The following is a 15,363-nucleotide window of genomic DNA, read 5'->3' on the forward strand; positions in this document are numbered from 1 at the left end:
CAAGTGTCGTATCCGTGAACCTATAGGACATTTCCCATGCAAACTACCAGAGCCAGGAAGGGACACTTTGAGCTGAAGTTCCAAGAATTAAATAACATGTGTATGTCAAGACTGAAAGACCCTACAGACCCCCTCCTCAAAACCTGCAGCAGCCAGCCTGCTCTCGTAAGAACATCCCAGGTGCTTGAGAGAGCTGGATGAGATAGGAAGATGGCAAGGCAGGATATCAATAAGATAGGACATCAACAAAGCAGGTTGACTGCAAAACAGGATATCTATAAGATAGGAACAGGATGACTTTTGCTGACACCCATGCTGAGAGAGGAAACCATTCATGCCCCCGCCTCATTCCGATAACCACGCTTTTGCTTCTGTAAACTTGTTTTTTGCTCTTCCCTATAAAAAACCCGCCCTCCAGTCAGCAGGCGAGCAAGTCCTCTGAAAGACTTGTGGCCCACAGGTACCTGTGTTTACCCAATAAACCTCTTGCGATTTGCATCCGTATGGTCTCGGCCTGTTCCTTGGTATTGGGGAGGTCTCCTCCTGAGAGAAAGTCCTCTTCGAGGGTCTTTCAAAGACAAGTCTGGAAAAATTCAACACAATATACAAAAAATATCTTCCAGAAAGAAGCCTGAGTTGGAACCCTGGACAGTATAGCTTTTCAAGTTCAAAGTCCTGGGCACTGTCAGTACTTTTTCCTGTAAAGATGCCCATCCTCTTCCTGAGTGTTCTGTTCATTCTTGGCTTTCCTCGTCTTGATAATTCTACAGTTTATGTCTTTACAGCCCAACAACCTCAATTGTGAATGGTGCTCCATCAACAGCTGCCACCAGAGGAGACCAAACGAAGGGAGTCGTTTGTTTGTCTCTGGACTAGCAGTCTGAGAAATTTTCTGGGAATTCACTAATGGAGACCCAGGAGCTATAACAGCCTTAGGGACAGAATAGGAAATTGGATTTTGCCCTGTTCAGCTTTAGACTCTTACACAGCACAAAGCAGTTTGAAGACTGGTCTTCAACTCCCCTGGGAAAAAAGTCTCTCAGCAAAGTTGAGGACTATATGCATAGTGCATAGATTAGTAATTTGAAACTTCATTTGGCCATACACATCCTAACAATGCACTAGCAACCTGTTAGCAACCTAGAATGCCCATCTGCATGGAGCTGTATCCTCATCCCACTGTAAACAATGTTGGTAGAGACCTTTAGACACTGACAGTTGCTCTTCACTAATTTTCGCTATACTAGGGTACAAGAACGGGGTCCTGATTCAGCCTGAACTAGTTTTTGTGCGCGTGCACAATAAGGAGTATGCTCTGAGTAAACTTTTACGAAAAATACTTAACCATCGTATGACTATGCATAGTTGGGTATGCATATGATTAAAATCAAACATCATAGGAAAGGACTTGCACAGTGACAAACGGCTTACATAACCTGCTCTGTCAATCAAAACAGAGAACCACTGTCGCTATATGCTTTAGCAACCAAACACCTCCTTCTCCGGAAGCCCATAGAACGAACCCTCCAAATTATCTCGAGCCTTTGAGTGGGCTCACTGATGTGGCCCACTGTATATATTTCGACTGTGTATATTTCTGATCTGCTTTTGGCTTTGCATTTCGTTTTGTTGTTACTTTGCAAATCCCTGTACACCTTTATTTCAGTTTCTTGAACAAGGGACCTAGAATGTGGTAATGTCCAGCTCCGAACCTGACAAGCAAAAGCTACACCACGACGGGTTACATGAGAAGGCAGAGAGCAGAGGCGCCATTGGTATCAGGACAGGGAAAACGTCTTAAACAGTCATGTAAACATTATTCCGGGGAAAAGAAAGAGGGGAAGGCCAAAGGGGCGTGGGAAGCGGAGCTGAGACAGAACAGTCCAGCTAAAGTTTAGGGTGCTTAGGAAAAGCGAAGCAGCCCAGAGGAAGAAACCAGAGGTGAACACAGACCAAGAGAGGCAGGGTGAGCAAGTGGCGCTTTCGATGTAGTCCAGGGGCGAGCCTGGGAGCGCGTGCGCGGAGACCCAAAGGGTCCTAGCATGTCCTCAAAGGGCTAGGTGCTACAGCCGCCAAGGGTGGCCACGAGCACGCGCGCTCCCGCGCCCGCACCACCTCGGCGGGGGTCGGAGCGAGGTGGAGGCGGTGACGTCAGGTGGGGCGCGCGCCGCGGGGCCGCGGGCGGAGCCGGGAGGCGGGCGCTGCGCGCGACCGCGGGCGGAGCGGAGGGGCGCGGGGGGCGGAGCGTGGCGCAGCCAGGAAGGCGGGGGAGGAGAGGCCCGGGAGCCTCGCGGCAGCTGGGGAGGGGGCCGCGGCTTGGCGCGAGCGAGCGAGCGAGCGAGCGGAACAGCTGATCTGGTTCTCTCAACGCCAGAAAAGATGGAAGTCGGCTAGCGGCGACTGCGGCGCTGCGGGCGAAGCGGCAGGCGGCGCGGCAGGTGAGTGGCGCTGGCCGCGGTGCTGCCTGAGGGCGGCGGGCCGGGCGCCCGGGGCAGGTGCGCTGGAGCGAACGGCGCGGGGTCGCTCTGCTGTCGGCCGCGAGGCGAGTGGGCGCGGGCCGGAGCCGCAGGGCGCCGGGGGCGCAGGGCTCGCTGCGCGTCTGCATTGCGGGATCCGCTTGGGATCCCGTGGGCGCCACGGCCACCGGCTCCGGCTTTAGCCCGGTGCGGGCGGGGCGCGGCGCTGCCGCTGGCTCGGGAGCTGCTACCTCCTGGCCCTTTTCGCGGTTCCGCACTGGAACGTGATGGCAAGCGCGCGGGGACTGGGCCCTCCGTCCGTGGGGGCGCGTCGGGGGTCCAAAGGGCAGGACCGGTCCAGAGCGGCACGCGAGGCCGCTGGCTTGCACCGGGCTGTGGCTGCGTGGGTCACCGTGGCCCCGCGCACCTCTCACTGGTGGTTTCTCCGGATCTGGCTGGACAGCCGCGAAAAGATTGGTGCAATTTAGCTCTGAACCCAGAGGCCTTCCCTAGTGTCGCCTCACTGGAGGGGAAAAATTGTATCCGCTGTGCTTTAAGTGCTCCTTTAAATTTGGGAGATGCCAGTGATGTCATCATTAACTAAAACTTTCCTTCATTGGACATAACCGCTCAAGTGTACCCTCCTCCCGACCGGTGCAGCTACTGCAGCTCTTTGAGAATCTTAGCCACCGAATGAATTCGCCTCTTTGCGCTCAAAACCCCCAAACTCATATAAGTGCAGTTTTTAATTCTGTTGGCTTGAAAATTAGAGTGACATTTAGGAGTGACTGAAAGGACATGTGTCCCTACAGGTATGGAAGTCAGCTGATAACACACAGATGGCAGGACGCGCTTGTACCTTGCCTTATCTCTATAAACCAAAGTGACCTGTTAGAGAAACACTTTTTTAAAAAATGATCTGTTTAATGTGGTGTCCAAGCAAAGATAGACAATGGAGCTTAGATCTCTGCAGGCCTTGATTGCTTCAGGTGAAACTGCAAGGCTCCTCCTTCACCAACATCCCCCTTCTAGGGTGTGCCTGAGAGAGTCTGCCCCCCACCACACACACCGCAAAGGGTGCTGGTTTTCCTAGGGCTCTTCCAGCAGTTGTGTGTCCTCCAAGACCCCACGACCGCTCCAAAGCATTCAGGGAATGTAAAAACTAGAGATCTTCAGAGCACACCAAGTTCTGGGGGGGGGGGGGGAATTCCTCTTAAGATTGCCAGTAGCCATTAGTATCTGCTCTTATGGGAACAGACAAGCTGGTTCCCAAGACAGTCTGAACATCTACTTAAGCCTATTGTATCAAAAGCAGATCTAATACGAGACAAAAGTATTGATGGTTTTGTATTTAATAATTAATGACACCTCCTAATTGACCAGCATAAGGACGCCTTAAATTATTAGTGTGATCATATTGGGTTTGCAAGGAATTTCATGTCATATGCCACAGGGAGGTTTGAATCTGGCTACAAATGTGAAGCTTTTGAATCTTGAAAATAGTGGTTACCGTTGGGCCTTAGTGTTCAGGGTGATAGTGAACATAAACCATTGCTTCCTGAAGTCTGGATAGGTCCTAAATCTCACTTATGCCTAGATTCTAGGTAGCAGGTGTCCCTTGAGAAGGAAATTCTGAGGTCTTCTACCTTGCTGGAGGAGGAGAGGGGACAACTACTAGTGGGTGATCTCTGACCTCTTGATAATGATAAACCTACTTACATTGGAATGCTGGGTGAACAAGCTCTGTAGTGAAGTTGGCCACACGCAGTGCTTTTCTGTGTTTTTTTTCTGACACAGGTTGCCCTGTGCTTGTGTGTAGCGCCAAGATTCTTCTGTATTTAAAGTGCCTTTGGTGGTGAGCGGTTTTAGCAGTCTGGGATGTGGAAATGGAATCTGTGAAACCATGGTGGCCCTTGTATCTGTTGTTTCCACCTGTAGACCTGTCAAAACATTCACATTTTTTATTTATTCATTGTTATACTCATGAATATGTAACAGCAACCATTTCGTCTAGATTTTTAGGGACTAGTCTCATATCCTGTAACATTTTTGAAAACACACTTGAGATGAGTTTAGGTTTAATACTATGCCCTTCATTTCTACGAAGCCCAAATTGCCTTACCTTGTCATTTGTCTGAGCATCTGGATTTTAAGGTCATTCATCCGTGATTTAGACCCATAGAATAAAGGCTGAGTCTACTCCTGCCAGGCCAGCAGGGGGCGTGCTAGATGTGACTTGCCTGTGCCTCTATCAGACTTTTGGGGAGGATTACCAAGAGTTTATGTTGGGTGGGTGGTGTGTGTGTCTGTGTGTTTGTGTGTGTGTGTGTGTGTGTGTGCGTGCGTGCACGCACGCCCAAGAAATGGAAACTGGAGAAAATATGCTTTTGAGCGACCAGAGGTGGAGGCCTTCAATGTGAGATTTCTGTAATTGCTCGTCTTTGAAGAGTGGTTGTTGGTCCTTATCACATATGGAAGCTGGGGATTCATTCATTTCAGGAATGCTATTTCGGAGAGAAAAGTCGTCCTCAGGGTCTTGAAGTCCTGAGTGCTGGTGAGAGCACAAATGCCCACTAGAGCCACTCTTGGAAGCCTTCTACAAGTTGCCCTTGGTGTTCAATTCTTACTGCCCAAACCCTGGTTCTCTGTACTATGGCACTTCCCTGATATACGTCCTTACCCTCCTTGGCAGAGTTATTAGTTTCAAGGTCTGTCTGATGAAGAAAAGCAAATGTTTATCAATGTTTTATCTCCTAGAAGATGAGAACGGGAGAAGTAGGCATCTACTTTCTACCTGAATGTAACTGACATGGCGTGTCCCCAGTTGTTCAACCATGTGTTCCCTGGGAGGCTGTGACTTGTGGGCAGTGAACTCAGACTGCCAATGTCTGCTTGAAGCTTACCTTCGGGAGCTCCTGTGGGCATGCCCCATGGCTTCCATAACTATTGAGGGGTTCAACTGTGTTACTGAACACCTAAGACTCCTGATGGATCCCACCTACCGAAGGGCCTTCTCATGCCTTGAAAGGAAAGTTTGGTAGACACCCCACTAGCAACTTCTCCAGGTATACTAAAAATACTTACTGCTCCTTTGACATTGCCAGTTTACTCGTTTCCAGGGGGGCATAGTTTTTATCTTTCTGCTGGGCCAGTCTTTTTACTCTTTTTACACTGTAGATGGCCATGGATAAAGTGCCTCTAGACATTAAAAGCAAAGTTTACCAAATCATTTACAAAGCTGCTGCCACTGACGGTAGCCAGGGAAAATTCTACTCAACTAGAATCCAGAAACCTGCAGGCATTTAAGTTGAAATAAAACATACAGGTCTCTTTTAGAATTCATTTTAACAAATTTTGAACCCCACAGAAAGTATTTTCCTGTTGATAGACTGCTGTGTCCCCAGGAAGTTTGTGTGTAAAACTAAGATGATCTTACCACAGGTACGACAGAACATTGCAACGAGAAGCCAGCTTTGTTATGCTTGAGGGCAGGGTTCTTTTTAGCCATTTATAGTAACAGACAGGTGAGATGGTTTATAAAGGTCTTAAAATATGAGGGTTTGTGCTTCGTCTTACTGCATCTTGTTATGCTGTGTTTGGTTGGTTGCCCTGGGAGGTCTGCTCTTTTCTGAAGGGAAAAGAACGGGAGTGGACCTGAGGGAGAGGGGAGGTTGGGGAGGAGTGGAGGGAGAGGAGGCTGCAGTCAGAATGTATTGTATGAGAGAAGAATAAAAGTAACTAAATCTACGGAAGGGCTGGGTATGACCCTTGACTATGTGGTGGAGGTGTGTTTGCCTGGCTAGATAGCATCTCTGGACTAAAAGGCAGAAGAGATGGGGCGACAAGGATGAGGACACAAAGATGGGGAAGTATGCATCTGGCAGCAGCTCTCAGCCAGTCACCCAGTGACTTGACCATGCCCCAGGATCTTCATGACAAAGGGAAACACTTTGCTTACCATGTCCCCAAATCCTTACCTGGTAAAAACCGGGGACCCCGCACAGTTCCAGTACCTGCTGCTCTAGATCTTTACGGCAACTATTTCATCTCCTGAAAGGAAAGTGCACGCTGATGCCAGCGCAGCTTTTCTGTGCTTCTCTTTCACCGTAAACCAAGTAGACCCAGTTTGTACCTTCAGAGGGCTGAGTTCTTCCTTTCAAGAAAGCATTTTCTTTTTGAGCAGTTTCTGCTTTCCTAGTTTCCCTTTCCAGTGCTGTAGACGTGTGATGACTGAATGAATAGAGACAAGTGAGATTCTCTGTTTGTTTTATGAAACACAAAATTGGACCTTTTCAACTAATTTTCTTGTCTTTTCAATTTTATTCATTTTATTGGCTTACTGCACTTTCATGTGGTTCTGGGATAACTACCCATACTATGATGAGGTTGTGTCAAGTTCCTCCTTTACCGGATAGGGTTAAAAAATATACCTGGAAGGAGGCTGTCTGACATAGGCACAGAGACCTGTCCCAAGTGCCAGCCTGGCAGGCTGAGCCTGTGGAGAAGACCCCAGTTTTATACCCCCCCCCCAAGGTGATTGTTACCCCAGACAGTTTGTTCACCTCAGTGTCTGTATGAGGCATGTTGGGAAAAGGCTTTGCAGGGCATGCTGAGGGACTGTACTTCCCCAGCCTCTGCTATGTCTGTTTTTGAAGCCGGTAGGATATCCTTGGATTCAGATGTTCAAAGTCTCCATCGTGGTTGCAGCCCCTTTCTTCTCAATTCTGTCAATGATGATTTGAGGCTTGAAACTAGTTTCTTATTTGTCTGTGCATTTTCTGTCCCTATAATAATAAAATATCTGAAGTTTGATAAAAAGTGTTAAAAAAAAAAAAAACAAAGGAGGCTCATGGTTTTAGAGTTGTTTTAGATCAAGTGACCCTTGACTGTAGGACACTGTGACAGAAGGTGACAAGAGCATGGACTGACCTCTCTTTAGAACAACATGACCTCTAGTGAATTCCCAGACTCCCAGAGCTCTGTACTAATCCTTCTGAAGGGAGTGCCCCAAAGATTGTATTGTAGGTGGAGACAGCTCATTCATTTACTGACCCAATTAATCACACAGACACTATATTAATTGCAACACTGTTTGGCCAATAACTTATGCATATTTTTAGCTAATCTTACATCTTCAATTAACCCATTTCTATTCATCTGTGTGTTGCCAGTAGGCTGTGGCTTACCGGTATCAACATGTTGTTCCTTAGGCAGCTACATGGCGTCTCCCTGACTCCGCCTACTTTCTCTCTATATCTCTGTTCAGAGATCTTGTCTGGCTTTACTCTACTAAGCCATTGGTCAAAACAGCTTTTTTAATATTCATAGCATACTGAGGGATTTCATACCTGGCTTCATTCTACTAAGCCATTGGCTAAAACATCTTCTTTAATAAAAAATAGTAATAAAATATATTCATAGCATACAGAGGGGAATCCCACATCATTGTATCATCTTGTCTTGTTCCAGGCCCCACCTCTTTATAATTCTACCACATTACACTTTCACGTTAAAGGTCAGGTTTCTAGTGTGATTATTTGAGTAACAAAATCAAAATACATTTAAACAACAGCACTATTACTGATGTGTGAACAACAAAATCACATTTATAATTTTTCAGACATTAAGAAATTCTATCAGCATTCATAATATTGTAATTTTTGTTTCAAAAATGTATTAATTGGGATATTGTCAGATTTTTTTTCTACCAGCCAGTTCCTAAGTAACAACAATAGACTTATTATCAATTGTAAATGCTCAACCTATTGCTCAGGCTTGTTACTAGCTAACTCTTACATTTTAAATTAATCTGTATTTTTTTATCTATGCTCTGTTATGTGTCTCAGTACAACAAGTTCATCTTCTGCTCCCCTGCATCTACTCAAGATTCCCAAGACTTCTCTCTTTTTTTCACACTCTTTTTGTCTGCCAGTCTGTTCTAACCTCTATCTGACCAGCTTTGTCATTATAAACCAATCATAGTGACATATATTCACACAGAATAAATGAATACTTCACAGTTACCCCTTTTAGTCCAATTAAAAAAGAATATTTTACTTTAACGTGATAAAATCATATACACCAAAACAGTTATCAAGTAAGAATTACAGATACAATATCTAGTCCATTTGTATTTTGCAAATTTAGAGAAAAATACTCTCTATTTGATCTTCATAAGTATGAAGTTTTAAACCTAATTTACTTTTTTTTCATAGCCAAGGAAAACTTTAAGTCTAATTATTATGTGTTTAACTCCATCCTTAAAGACCCAGAAAGGTATGTGTCTCAGCTCTAGCCCAGTTTCTCCCCTTTGTTTATTGATTGTATCACAGTTTGTACTTCTAATTCAAAGCATTGCTTGGGTGAATTGCTTTGACTGGTGGTTTTTTTTTTTTTTTGTAATTGTTGTTTTTGAAAATCAGAAAGAGGGGTAAGTTTAAAAAGTAGAAGGTCTTCTGTGGCTGAGCAATTCTAATTAGCTGTCTCTATTAACAGTACTTGAAATTCTTTGAAATCAGAGGGGATGGTGAACTCTGAGGCTCAGACTCTGCCTCCTTCAGCCTCCAGTAGCTGCTGCTGGTCACGTGGGTAGCAGAGCTGAAGAGCTGCACTGATTGGGATCATTCTTGAACACCCTTTTCTGCTCTGAGAGTTGATTAGTCTTTCACAGGAAAAACTAGGTGAGAGGTAAGAGACTAGCATCCTGAAGGTAGAGTCCTTAAAGCAGATGCCAGGGAGGGAAATTGTGATGGCAGGCAGGGTGGCCTCACGTCTTGCGGACAAGGTGGACTTGCCATTTTTCCCTGGGGTGGAGGTATAATTCTACTACTCCACCTTGAGTGTATTTGCTTTCCATATTGGTGTTTCAGGATGCGATTCAACGCTTTGTTGTGGGCTTGACTGTGGTGAAGGGCACAGTGGTCTTCATGCCGTTTCTAGGGTGACATAGACCCACATAGAAGGCTGCAGATGTTTTGTGAGTTCTATCACTTGCTATATGGATTAAAGTTCTGTGGCTTCCTGCTTGATTTTGCTGTGTAAGTATAATTTGGAGGCAGTGAAACTGAAAGGCTGAGGTGGGTGGCAAAGATGGCATCCAGTATCTGTGTGTCTCTCTTCATTGTCCCTTTGACAGACTTCCCGTCTGACGTGTTGTATGTGACATTGGCTCTCGGCTCTAACTGATTTGAGGGCCCACTTGACTTTAGCTCATCCAACAGAGCATGTTCTCCATGTCTGGGCTCCTCCATTCAGCCATCTACCTGTATCAGGTGAGATTCTTTTACCAGGGTAGACTCATCCCATTTTTAGTATGGCAGACAGTGTGTGCATCAACAATGCCAACATATGAATAGGTGAAAGGCTTCAGGAGTCATAGAAGTGGATTCCCTGGATCATCCCATAACTTGGCAGGTGGGGATTGTTGGGGGAAGGTTAGTGTGCTATGACATTTACATCACCTTCCTTCCCTGCCTGTGGAGTCCTGACTAAAGGGCCCAGCCCACTGCATCCAGGAGCCTGCTTTCTGGATGAACCGTCTTTTGGAATACTCTCTAGACTTCACCTGTACATATAAAGGGATGTATCTATCTACCTTCTGTCCTACCCATGATCTTATACAAAAGTAATTCCAAACAACAGAGGGCTTGACATCTTAATATCATGTTAATGAAGTCTGTTGCCTCCTGTCTCCCCTTTTGGAGTGGGTAGGAAAGTATGTGGAAAATAAATGTGGGTGACTTCAGTATTCAAAAAAAAAAAAAAAAAGTAATTCCCTAGTTTTCCCAAAGTGCTGACTCATCAAGGTGAGGAAAGCTGTTAGAGAAAATGTATAAAAAAATAAGTGCCTCTTAAAAAATATTTATTTGTTGCCACATTAAGAGTTGTAGGACATACCATGCATCAGATCGAATATTTACAATTAGCAATGAGTTGTGTGGATAGCATTCGTTCCCCCTTCTGGCAGTTAGACCCATCAGAGAAGCCTTATTACATCTCAGAGGCACCTTGTTCAGAACAGGCTCCCAGCTCATGTTTGTTAAATGCATTTAATAGCCCTATGGGAATTGAAATTAGAAATTTAATTATTCTTTCTAGAATTGCTTGGCTCCCATGAGTCCAGAAGCATAGTAGTTGAAAATACTGTTCATATAAAATTTGAAACACTTAGAACCTTAACTCCCAGTACAGTAGCAGGCAAAGTTTTGTTTACGGCATACAACAGCAAGAAAAAACAGAGTGTGCTTCCTGTTTCTATTCCGTTTGTCACAAACATTATATGCAGCCACGGGGAACATTAACTCTATCTAATGAGACAACTTACTGTACAAGAGTTTTTTTTTTTTATAAGACACAGCAGTTTACCGAATAGTAAACATTGATGTTATGAAGGAGATAATGGAAGGTCACGTAAATGAGTCATGTTTGAAGCAGTCCTTTAGGGAAAAAACAATGAAATGTAATGGAAGAAGAAACGGCAATGCTGTGACTCATTAAAATGACCAGTTAGGTTGACTTTAGACAGGTTGAGAATCCCTTATGTGAAAATGTCAAGAAGGGAATTGTTTGGGATGACTTTCAGATTTGGAACATTAAGATTATATATAGTAAGATGTCTTAGGGATAGGACCCAAGTCCAAGCAGGGAATTCCTTTCTAGTTTGTGTACACCTCAACAGACTGGCTGGAGGTAATGTTAAGCAGTGCTTTCAACGCACTGTGTCTGGACTTGTAGCCCATCGCATGAGGCACAGTGCGGAGTTTCTGGCATTGAATGTCATCTCCACACTAAAATCACTGAGGAGTTTTGGCGCATTCCTGATTTTCAGATTAGAGATATTCAGCCTGTATGAAAGAGTGGCAACTGGACAGGGAGCATGTCTGTATCTAGTGACTGAGGTGAAAGGGACATGAATGTGAGACCACATAGTGAATTCGAGGCCAGCCTGGGCTCGAGATGATAAGACTCTGTCTTAGAAAACCAGACGAGCAAAAGAAGAAGAATAAGTAGTAAATTCTGATGTTCAGAATCTCCCCAACAGGGAAGAATGTGCTTCCTGTTGCCAGACCTCCCTCCCTGCTACACACACACACACACACACACACACACACGAGAGAGAGAGAGAGAGAGAGAGAGAGAGAGAGAGAGAGAGAGAGAGAAGAGAGAGAGCGAGCGAGCCCAGCAGGACCCTCCATGTAACATGAGATTCATGTGGGTACATTAAACATGCCCAAGTCTGAATACCACGCTGGAGGTTTTGAGATCAGGCTAGGTACCCAGCAGGACAAATAACAGCAGATGATGCTGAGGTTGGAAAACATAACCTGACGGAAGTCCATGTAACTTTCAAAGGCAACAGAAGTATCAAGAGTCTGGGAACAGAAAAGGTCTTCTTCTCTTCCTGTACAGCATCTCTTAGGGAGCAAAGACAGGAAATTGGACTTCTTAAGACAGAAATTGGGAGACATCTGTGAGGCGAACTAGTAAAACTGTCACAATTTGACTAGATTATGTTATTCTATGACTTAATAATATAGGCTTTGCATACAAGCATTTGCATTGAGGAGTTCTAATGTAAAACCTGGTGACCACAGTTAATAGCAATGTGATGTATGCACTGTGTTCATTACAGTAACCTAAGGGCACATGGTGCACTACCATGCTCTCTGCAGAGGAGCCCCTTTTTTTTTCAGAATGGAGAGCTCATGGTTCTTCCTGCCTCAGGCCTGCTGCTCTGGGTGCACCTAGGGGCAGTCTAGGACCAAATTGAGATACTTTCTTAACTCCAAAGTATGAATATCATGTTCTTTCTTCTTAAGTTGGCTGTTTCCTACCATTTGAATTCACAGAGCTACTGAACCCACACCAGGAACAATGTCATAATCCCTAATACCCCTACCCATAGGTCCTCTGCCCAACCCCTATCAGGTTCCTACCAGCATTCTGGGAAGCATCAAAGAAAGATGCCCTAAAGCACTGAGGAGCAAGTGTCTGGCTGCCTTATCAGCAGTGGTGGCATAGGTGTAAGAGGACACAGCCTAACATAGGATTGCCTTTGGGGTAGCAGAGAGGCTACACATGAAGGCCTCAATGGGCAGAACATAGGTGGAATGCTGGGTCTCATAGGGTATACAAATGGGGCTCAGACCCTCTGGATTTACTGTTAGGAGATGGGCCCATCCAATCTCAGCTTTCTTTTCCTTATTTTCTCTCCTGGCTGCATTTTGTATGTTGTATAAAACTGAACTTCCCTCAAATCTGTTTATCAATGTTCTCATTCTTTATAGATATTTTTTTCAGAAGCAATAATCAAAACCTGGAGGAAAGGTAAAAGGATTGTGTAGAGTCATCAGACAACACGTGTAAATTAGCATACAGATGCTAGTGACACCTTACTTTGGCTGGCATGCCTCAGAGGAAAACGACCTGAGAGACTTTGGTAGGCTCATTGCTGACTGTAGGCCAAGGTGAGCTGTGCATGGCCCCAGAAAGCAGTTCTGTGGAGCCAGGAGGGTGTGCGGCCAACACTCATTCAGATGTGTCTTCTCCACCTTTCTCTATCAGTTACTACTTCCCTAAGTAAAACTTGAAGAGCCCCGTTTATTACCTGCTTGTTTCCTGGTGCATCACCAATGAATGCCTGCCAAATGCACCCCCATGTTCAGTTCCTTGAGTGGGTCAGGGCCTATCTGAGGCCACACCCTGCCACCCTGACTCTATTTGTTCCTTGTGTTGCTCCCATTGGGCCCTGGGATTCTCTCAAGCTAGGCTCCTTGTCTTCCAGACTTTCTCTGCAGAGTGTCCTGCAGGGGGGTGTGTACACTCAGATTTCAAGAGAGAAGCTTATGAGCTGTGGGGCCAGACCTGGACGAGACACTTAGAGCCACCGTCTCACACATCGGTCACCTTCCATTTGTGCTGCTGCTAGGTGTCGTTCATCTTCCAGCCTCCGTGTCTCTGACAGATGACACCTGATGTCCAGGTGACAACAGATCTAAGGTGGCACTTGTCAGGTGTTGCTGATTATTCTCCCAGCTCCTCTTTGGTCAGAGCCAAACCACATTGGGCAATTATTTTCCTCCTGTTGTGAATGAGACAACTTGGTTTGAGAAATGGTAGTAAGACCTCCCCATCAGTGGACCCGTTCCGTGCTGTAAAAAGGAGCGGGCCGGGCATTTTACAGGACTGTTGTGAGGAGTGAAAGGGTGATGAGAAGCTTCTTGCTGGTGACTCTTAGAGAGGTGGCCTGGGAGGGGTCAGTGGTCACTAGGCATGAGTACCATCGAGGCTGATGCTCCAGGGTGAGTCCAACAAGCTCCTTCTCCACGTCAATCAAGAGTTTATAGACTTAGAAAGGGCAGTCCAGGTGCTTTAGCCAATGCAGAATCTGCCTGTGTGCCTTGTACTTCAGGGAGCACACTAAAGCATTGTGCACACATTGGTCAGTGTGCATCAGAGATTTAACTTGTACATAGACTAAATGGGTGCAGTTAAACATGGCGTGCGGGGGCAGAGTGTAGCCATATAAGGAAGGTGGTTTGGGTGAGCTCCACTTTGCTCTTAGTATTTTGAGTATAATCATCTGTTACAGGGGGACGTTTTAGTGTCTCCTGTAAGAAAGACTTACATCCAGAAAGCTAAAACTAGGACACAGATTTCCAGACCCTGCGCCCTTTTCGGAGGTCCTGCTGTGTGCAGGCGAGGGCAAGAGCATGGGCATTGATTGAGGGCCATGAAGCAAAGCCATGCTGATTATTCTTTCTTTTTCTTTTATTTATCCTCCCTCAACCCCATGAGAAACTTTTGCACAGATTAGAATAATAAATTCAAAGAAAGTAGGTAGATAGTAAAATGTATCATTTTATAAGCTCAGGTCCCCATTTCTCTACCAACATGCACCATATCACTGCTCCTTATGCATTTTTCTAGAATCATCTTATAGATGCCCTTGTCTGTCTCTAGTTTTTCATCTTGGGACATACAGTACATACTGGAGATTATTTTATTATTGGTCTAGAAATGTGTTATTTTAAATTAAAAAGTTTGCAGTTATATTTTGGTTTTATTTATTTAGATGGGTTTTTAAATTTAAGCTAAATATCTTATTTTTTGGAACATACAATTCTCTAAAATATCCCTTCCTTGGTGCAACATGTGGTTACAATTGCCTAGTACTCCCTCGGCGAGTGGTAGATAGCTCCTCCGACAGACCCCTCTTGGGTGTGAGAAACAGTGTACTCTCACTTTCTGGCCTCAGAGAATATATACAGGGGGTCAGAAAGGAAGTGGATTTGGGGAGTGTCCCTGGTCTCCATTCATTCACTGTAAAGTTAGGGAAAAAAATCTGTGTAATACCTGAGCACCTATTTGGTTGCTTTTGTTGTTCACCAACTGGTGCTTGTCATTTGCTACCTGCTGTGTTTTTAAAGTTGGTATAGACTCACCTGGGCTTTAGAAGAGGACTGATTTACAAGCCGACTCCTTCTTTGGCTTCCCATCTATTTCCCTTATCTTATAATCTATAAATTCTTACATTTCAAATAACCTTACTTCTCAGGAAACCTCTCTGGCTGGTTACTTGTTCCTAGTTTTTTTCTTTTTATTGAAAATTCATACTATATTCTAATTATAGTTGGCGTCCCCTCCCCCCATCTCTTCCAAGCGCCTCTCTGCCTTCCCACCCACCCAACTCCATGCCTTCTTTGTCTTTCTTCAGAGAAAGACATGGTCAACTGGGCTTAGTGATAAACAACTTTTTTAAATTAAATTTATTTATTTATTTTACATCCAGACAGCAACCATTTCCTCTCCCTCCTCTCCTCCTATTGCCCCTAACACACACACACACACACACACACACACACCAATCTATTCTCCCTCTGTTTCTGTTCAGAAAGTCCTCCCATGG

The 15,363-nt window shown here is 45.1% G+C and overlaps 1 protein-coding gene across 1 annotated transcript in view; it reads left to right on the forward strand.

Annotated features, from left to right (window-relative positions):
* Nucleotides 1-2,337: 2,337 nt before the first annotated feature.
* The window catches only part of Otud7a (OTU deubiquitinase 7A), a 247,082-nt gene continuing 234,056 nt past the window's right edge, over nucleotides 2,338-15,363 (forward strand). Inside the window, exon 1 of the mRNA XM_050140410.1 lies at nucleotides 2,338-2,438. The gene's annotated coding sequence lies outside the window, so the exon portion shown is untranslated. The remainder of the gene's footprint in view (nucleotides 2,439-15,363) is intronic.

Source organism: Alexandromys fortis, unplaced genomic scaffold (assembly GCF_014885135.2).
Source record: "Alexandromys fortis isolate MF-2015 unplaced genomic scaffold, M_Fortis_MF-2015_v1.1 scaffold_39, whole genome shotgun sequence".
In the NCBI taxonomy this organism is placed as follows: domain Eukaryota; kingdom Metazoa; phylum Chordata; class Mammalia; order Rodentia; family Cricetidae; genus Alexandromys; species Alexandromys fortis.